The sequence below is a fragment of the Alexandromys fortis genome, unplaced genomic scaffold (genome assembly GCF_014885135.2).
Source record: "Alexandromys fortis isolate MF-2015 unplaced genomic scaffold, M_Fortis_MF-2015_v1.1 scaffold_141, whole genome shotgun sequence".
In the NCBI taxonomy this organism is placed as follows: domain Eukaryota; kingdom Metazoa; phylum Chordata; class Mammalia; order Rodentia; family Cricetidae; genus Alexandromys; species Alexandromys fortis.
This window is the reverse complement of record NW_026068060.1, coordinates 4374325-4382546: the sequence shown is the minus strand read 5'-3', so window position 1 is coordinate 4382546 and position 8222 is coordinate 4374325.

The following is an 8222-nucleotide window of genomic DNA, read 5'->3' as shown; positions in this document are numbered from 1 at the left end:
ATGAGTGTGTATCCTTTGGGTATATGCCCAAGAGTGGTATTGCTGGGACTTGAGGTAAATTGATTTCCAATTTTCTGAGTAACTGCCATACTGATATCCAAAGTGACTGTACAAGTTTGCCCACCCACCAGCAATGAAGGAGTGTTTCCCTTACTCCATATCTTCTCCAGATAAGTTATCATCAATGTTTTTTGTCTTAGTCATTCTGGCTAGTGTAAGATGTTATATGAGAGTCATTTTGATTTAAATTTCCCTGATGGCTAAGGATGTTGACCAATTCCTTAAGTGTCTTTCACCTCAAAAGGTAGATTCTTCTGTTGAGAATCTTTATTTAGATATGTACATTTTACTTGGATTATTTCCTATTTTTCATGTCAAGTTTCTAGAGTCCATTATATATTTTGGAGATCAGTCCTCACTCCGATGTGGGGTTGTTGAACATCTTTTCCCATTATGTAGACTGGCTGTTATTTCATCTAATTGACTGTTCTTTGCCTTTCAAAAGCTTCCCAGCTTCAAAGGGTCCTATTTATTCATTGTTGCTCTTACTGTCTGTTCTACTGGTGCTATATTGAAGAAGGGGTTTCCTGTGCCCATGTGTTCTAAGGTACTTCCTATTTTCTCTTTTATTAAGTTCAGTGTGACTGGATTTATGTTGAAGTCTTTGATCCATTTGGACTTGAGTTTTGTTCATGGGAATAGATATGGATCTATTTGGATTCTTTTACATGTCAAAATCCACGTATGCTAGCACCATTCATTGAAGATGCTCCCCTTTTTCCATTGTAGCTTCTTTATTAATAATCAAGTTTTATTACTGTGTGAGTCAATATTGGGTTAAGATTAGGGTCTTTAATTTGTTTACAGTTTTCTACTTGTCTGTTTTTTTGTTAATACAAAGCTGTTTTCTTTACTATAGTTCTTTAGCAGAGCTTGAAGTCAGGGATGGTGATGCCTCCAGAAGTTATTCTATTGTAAGGGTATGTTTTGGCTAACCTGGAGTTTTTGTTTTTCAATATGAAGTTGAATGTTGTTCTTTTGAGGTCTGTGAAGAATTGTGTTGGGATTTTAATGGTGATTACATTGAATCTGTAGTTTGCATTTGATAAGATTGATATTTTTATTATAATGATGATACCTATCCATGACCATGGGAGATCCTTCTATTTTCTGAAATCTTCTTCATTTTCTTTCTTCAAACTTTATACTTCCTGTCATACATGTCTTTCACTTGTTTGGGTAGAGTTACCTCAGGATAGTTTATAATGTTTGTGACTATTGTGAATGGTGCTGTTCTTCTGATTTCTTTCTCAGCCCATTGATCATCTGTATATGGGACAGCAACTGAATTTTTTGAGTTGATCTTGTGTCCTGCCACATTATTGAAGATGTTTATCATTTGTATCAGACTTCCTTGGTCTAATTTTTGGTGTCACTTATATAAACAATTATATCATCTGCAAATAGTGAAAGTTTTACTTCTTCCGTACCAATTTGTATCAGTAATTTACATGTTCCATAATGTCAAAGCAATCTTGAACCTACAGAGAGGTCATAATAAAAATATTTTCCAGACTTGATTTTGTTTAAGGTTTGATTTCACTTTTAGGGTAAAGCTGTATTTTAGCAACTTTGGTCTGACTCAAGTAAATGCTTAACTTTTGATGAGTTAGGTTCTGAGCCATAGTCTGACATGTCATCCCACTTGTCCATGAATCACTCTCATAATGAATAAAAATTAAATTTATTCAGCTCAAGCAAAATGCAAATTTTAATTAACGTGCCCCCAAATCATCTTTGACTTTGAGCTGCATAATCTTGAACATAATCTTCTTTGAGGATGTGAAATCAGGTTGGAATGTCCAGATGCTCATATCCTATTCCTTCTGTTTCTAAGGCCCACTAGCAAAACTGATGTAACTCACAAAGACTGAAGCAGTATGTGCAGAGCTTGCACAGGTCTGCAACAGATCATTTCTGTATTTATTATGGATTCAACTTTAGTGTTTGTTATGTAATTACTGAGGATCAAATGAGTGAGTTTCTCATCCTTTTGCCCTTTTCTGGGCTCTTTTCCTTCTGTTTGTATGTTATCTCCAATCCTGACGCAATACTTTTTGTTTTATTTTTTTAAATAATAAATTTATAAAACTGAGAAGCTTTTGTAAAGCAAAAATCACAATCAACAAGACAAAATGGCAGCTGACAGAATGAGAAAAGATATTCGCCAACTCCACATTGGATAGAAGGCTGGTCTCCAAAATATACAAAGAACTCAAGAAATTGGTCATTAAAAGGACAAATAATCCAATAAAAATAGAGTGCAGACCTAAACAGAGAACTATCAACAGATTAATCTAAAATGGCTGAAAGACACTTAAGGAAATGCTCAACAACCTTACTCAGCAGAGAAAGGTAAATCAAAACAACTCTGAGATTCCATCTTACCCTTGTCAAATGACCAAGATCAAAAACACTGTCAACAGTTTATGCTGGAGAGGATCTGGTGTAAAGGGAACACTCCTCCATTGCTGGTGGGAGTACAAATTGGTACAACTGCTTTGGAAATCAGTAGGGATATTTCTCAGAAAATTTGGAAACAATCTACCTCAAGACCTAGCAATATCACATTTGGATATATACCCAAAGGTTGCTCAATCATACTACAAAGGGCATGTGCTCAACTGTGTTCATGGCAGAATTGTTTATCATAGCCAGAACCTGGAAACAATCTCAATGCCCCTTGACCAAAGAATATATAAAGAAGATATGGTACATTTACACATGGACTACTACACAGCAGAAAAAAAATAATGGCATCTTGAATTTTGGAGGCAAGTGAATGGAGCTAGAAGACATCATTTTGAGTGAGGTAACACAGACTCAGAAAGACAATTATCACATATACTCACTCATAAATGGTTTTTAAACATAACGCAAAGAAAACCAGCCCACAAATCACAATCCCAGAGAACCTAGACATCAATGAGGACCCCAAGATATACATACATACATACATACATGCATATATATATAAAATCTACATGGGGAGTAGAAAAAGGCAAGATCTCCTGAATAAATTGGGAGCGTGGGGACCTTGGCGCAGAGGGTTTAAAGGAGGGGAGAGGCAGGGAGGAGAGCAGAGAAAAATGTATAGAGCTCAATAACAATCAGTAAAAAATGGGAAAAAGAAAAAGGCACATCTCCCATGAGATTATATCAAGTTTCAATAAGACTAAGCACCTCCCTCTTTCTATTTGTTTTGTCTTATATCTTATTTTGTTTTATTTTATTATCATCTTGTAGAAGACTGTTTTCTCATGAGAGAAGGGGAGTAGATCCAAATAGGGGCGATGTTGGGGAGGAAATGGAGGAGTAGGAGGAGGCAAAAAATCATAATCTGAATATATTTTGTGGGAAAAAACATTTTCATTGAAAAATGAGTTGAGAAAATTTTAATTAAATGCATTAGTTTTGACAAAATAATTTAGTATTTGCTTTCAGTTTTGATAAAATCACTTAATATTTGCTTTAAAAATTTTTAGGAACATATGATATCTTAAAAATGAGAATAAATAACTTAAAATGCTATGTAATATGGCGTTCTTTTCAGTTTTGAGAAATGGAAGGTGCATTCATGGGATGCCTTTTTCAAATGTAATCACCATGCCAAGGCTTGGGTCTATTTTCCATAACACAAGAATTCCAAGAAACATTTAGGAAAGAAAATTTTTTATCTTGGTGTATGGGGTGGATCCCAGGGTTTTGTATGTGGTAGGTAAGTATGCTTCCACAGAGTTGTCTTCCAAGTCCTTTGGAAAACCTTTTGAAAGTTTAATTTGTGAGTTATGAATCATTGCTGATACACATTTATATTCTCTAAGGTCCTTGGAATATTTTACATTTCATTTCCAGATGTTAATGCATAAAATCTAGGACTGACAATAATGTCTTCATTATACCTAGTTTCTTTCCAAGTTGTTGACAATAAGATTATTTCACAAACTGTCCCAGTATCTGTAAATCCTTATAGTCTCAAATGTTATAAAATGAAGAGAAAAATCAACTTGCCTTTTATAGATAAAAGTGCATTCCATTCTAGATGCCTGGACTATGGTAAAGTACTGTCTATTGATTAAAATATAATTAAACTCTCATTATTATTTTAACTTGTAATTTTCAAATGGAAAACATTCTATCTTAACATTTTAGCTTCTAAAGAAAACATTAAGATTGCATATATTGTACTGTCTTATTAGGGCTTGTTGTGATAAAATATACAATCTATCACTGAAGAAAGTCAAGGCAGGACCCTGGAGGCAGGAATTGAAACAGAAGGGGTAGAGAAATGATGGTTACTGGCCTGATCTCCCTGGGTTGCTCTTCTTTATGAGTAGGCTTTTCCACACCAGTTATTAATCAAGAAGCTGCCTCCCCTCAGACTTGCCTATAAGCCAACCCAAGGGAGGCATTTGTTAGTTATGATTCACTCTTCTTAGTTTTGTCTCAGTTTGTGTCAGGTTGACAAAACCCAACCAGCACTGGTACTCCCTCCATTTCTGAGCTTAGCTTCTGTATCTGTAACATAGGAGTAATAGTATTTACTTCAGCCTAATTAGACATAAGTTTTGTAGCACAGGCCATTGTCCTATTGTATATTTCTGTATTTCTATCTTTCAATGCAAGACTTTACCTTGTAGACTAAGTAGTCAAAGAATCAGTAGTTGGTGCTTAGTAAATAATTGTTAAAATTTTGCTATAAGTTTCCATTCTTGTTTTTACTCTGTGTTTTAGAAAAATATTAGAATTAAACGAGGGTAATATTGGTGAGGGAACCCTGGCTTATTTACATCTCAATTCTAACCCATTTTAGTTCTTTTTCCTGCAGAATTTTAAAAGGATATTCAATATTTTTGCATACTAAGGAAAAATGATTTAAGACAGAGGAAGAAAATCTAGAAAAGCCACGCACAGTGGGCAGCTAGCAAGTATCCTACGGCTCAGATGTGCCTGTGGCAATGACACCAATAAAGATTCTTGCTTTTTATGTCTTCAGTAACTTTTCTTCTCATAACTGTTGTTATGAGAAGACATAACTTTTACCTATATTGTCAGAGTGTGAATTGCAAATGTATCAGAGTAGCCAATCCAATAAGGCACATATTATAGAAAAGTTCTCATCTAGAGGATGAGCATATGCACTCTTGCCTGGAATGCTGCAGAACAAGTATTCTGTTGGAGAGTTAGTGTTGGATCACAGAAGGCGAATGCCTCATTCAATTCCAAGTGCAGTTCTTAGTATTGACCACATGGTGGCAGTGACACTTAAGTGGCCAATATAGATGGCCCAAGTTCACTTTTTATTCATTAAAGTTTTATACACTGCAAAGTCTATTGTTGCTAATTACATGGGATTAAGGAAAAGTTTGATAATTGACAAATGGACATGAAGGAAAGCATGGGCTTCTGCAAGTTGTCCTCTGACTTCCATACATACCACAACACCACAAATGAATGAATGAATGAATGAACAAATAATTGTAATGAGTTTGAATCAACAAAAATTGAAAGAGCAGTGTAACACTTGAGTTTTCTTTACTTATGAAAATTGATAATTCCATATTGGCAAATATGACCTTAGAATTTTCCAATGGTCCCCTGACTGTGTTCTTTGAACTGTTAAAAAAAAATCCTGAAGCTAATGAAATTTCATACATTACATTTCCCTGTCATTTAAAAATTTCTTTTAATATAGAACAGTCTACTTCTTTTTTTCATCTGCATTATTGACTGTTTACCACTATTTCCTGAGTGGTGTGCATTCTGAAACTGTCTACTCTTCCGTTTTCAGAATGTTATAAAATGAATTAAAATCATGTGTCTAAGGTCTCCTTTATTAGACAAGGATGTTTTATGGAACTGGGATTTTGGCAAAAATGTCATTCATGAAAAGAAAGGAAAAATTTCATTTAACACACAAAACAATGAAGAGCCTTCCCACATTAAAAAAATGGACAAAATGGCTATTTCAATGAAGAAGTATTCAGTCTAAATTTGTTAATAATTTCTCCATTCCAAACACATTAGATGCTATTTCCATCAGGTGATTTTTGAAGCACGGTAACTATATTTGAAAAGAAATGTTTTGTGCAAGTAAAGCAAGATTTTATTTAGGTTTACAACAAATAGTATGAGTGTGTGTATTTGAGATAAAATGTCCTACTATCACTTATTATGATATTTACTTATAGCCAAAGGATGATATTTTTAACATTTTATTCAACTTTGTTATAAAATGACATCTTTCTTGTTTATCACTTGATAGGAAAATAACTGCATTATTTTAGGAGTGATTAAAGCAAATATAAGCATCAATCCAAATGAATACTCTTGTCATTTAAAGACTTATTTGTTTTAGTCAACCAAGGATAAGCATTTACCTGGTTTTACAACATGTGCTACAAGAAAAATATAAAAAAATATATAACAGGTAGAGTTCATGGTTTACAAGATATTTTATAATACTGTAAATAAGAAAAATATACTGTTTTGTAGTTTTCTACCTTTTGATATCAATCTATCAGTTGGTGGAGATACATGTATTATGCTCTGGGAGATATTTGCATTTATGTTAAATGTTCTATTATCCATGGACTTAAATCAACCATATTTCAGCATTTTGTGCAGAAAATGGTGGGTACTCAATAAATGTCTTTTGTGAACATGAACTTGAATTTGTTCCATGCATATTTCTATTTTCAAATTATTGTCACACATGGTGTGGGTGAGTTATTTCTGCATTGAAATTTAGAGTTAGCTCTTGACAGATGACATTGTGGAACTCTGCAGGATGAGAAGAGATGCAGTGCCAGCCTGGTAGAGCATAATGTGACCTTAAGGCAGCCTTTGCAAAACAGAAGCAAAGTGTGACTCACACAGCCTCCTTAGCACCTCCACAGGGCACAGGGCAGTGGGTCTCAGGATGTATATGGGAGTAGAAAACAATAATCTTATTTGCATTCAGCACCATTCACATCAAAATGATGCCTGCTTCAATGCTATTGACAAGGAAGGAATCTGGGGATCTTTAGATGGTTATTATGGTAATTATAATATCTCTTATATACTTATTCTTCTCCAAAATGCTATTCATGAAGTGACTACCTAACTCATTATACTGTTTTTAGAGGGTGAAAAAATTCAAATTACTCATTTTCTTTGTTTGCATAGAAGTCTCACTCTGTAGCATATATTTGCATATATTTAGATTAAATGCACTCCTCCGATCACCAAACAGTATTAGATGAGTCCCTTCAACTTTTTGAGATCTACTTTCCCCAGAAATAGAGTGGGAATAAAAATATAAAAATAATCTTTATCTCTAAGTCTTGCAAAAATAAAAACTGGAAAAATGAATATATAAAAAATCTGCAAATGCATTTTTATCACAGTGACCTCTCTTTTCCTCCCATGTTTGTGTATGTTGCTTAATGTGTGCTCCTCAAGTGTCCACATTGAAACAAAGACAACTATGGAGACTTAGAGTAAGCAAAACATGCAGGTGGCAGGGATGAGAAATGTGGCCAGAAATTCTCTCAAGAAAGATGCAGAGAGGCAAGAAGTTTGTTCTGTTAACTTCCTAGATAGGTTTCCTTAATCTCTTTACATTCACCCAAGACTTGTTCCATCTGGACCTTTGGTAGGTGCTTAACACTGAGATAGACATGATGGTGTTGATGAAAAGACTTTGAATCTGGGAGAAAATGAAACAAATCAGGGCAAGGACCCTGACTATCTCTGATAGAATATGTTTCCTTGTACCCAGTATTGGTACAAGTCTTGCTTGTCTTGTGCAGCTATCTTCATACTGTTGTGTTAGTCATGTGTGAGACACTGCACATGTTACACGTTCCAAAACTGTAGTTCCTTGCATTATAAGTCTCCATCCCACACACCTGATTGCCTTCAAGTTTGGAATGGGAATAGTACTGATCAATAGATATGCAATTGAAATTAATGAAGCAATCCATGTAAACTCAAGCATGGAATTTGGCACATGGAATGCAGTTCATTAACTGAGTTTTCAGGTCTGAGAAAGGTCTCAGGAGGAAGATGAGAGAGGTTTTTGCCAGAAAGATACTCAGGTCACAAGATCTCTATGAGGGGGTTAAATTATGTTGAACGACTTTTAGAAAAACCTTTCTTCCTTGCAACAAATGCAA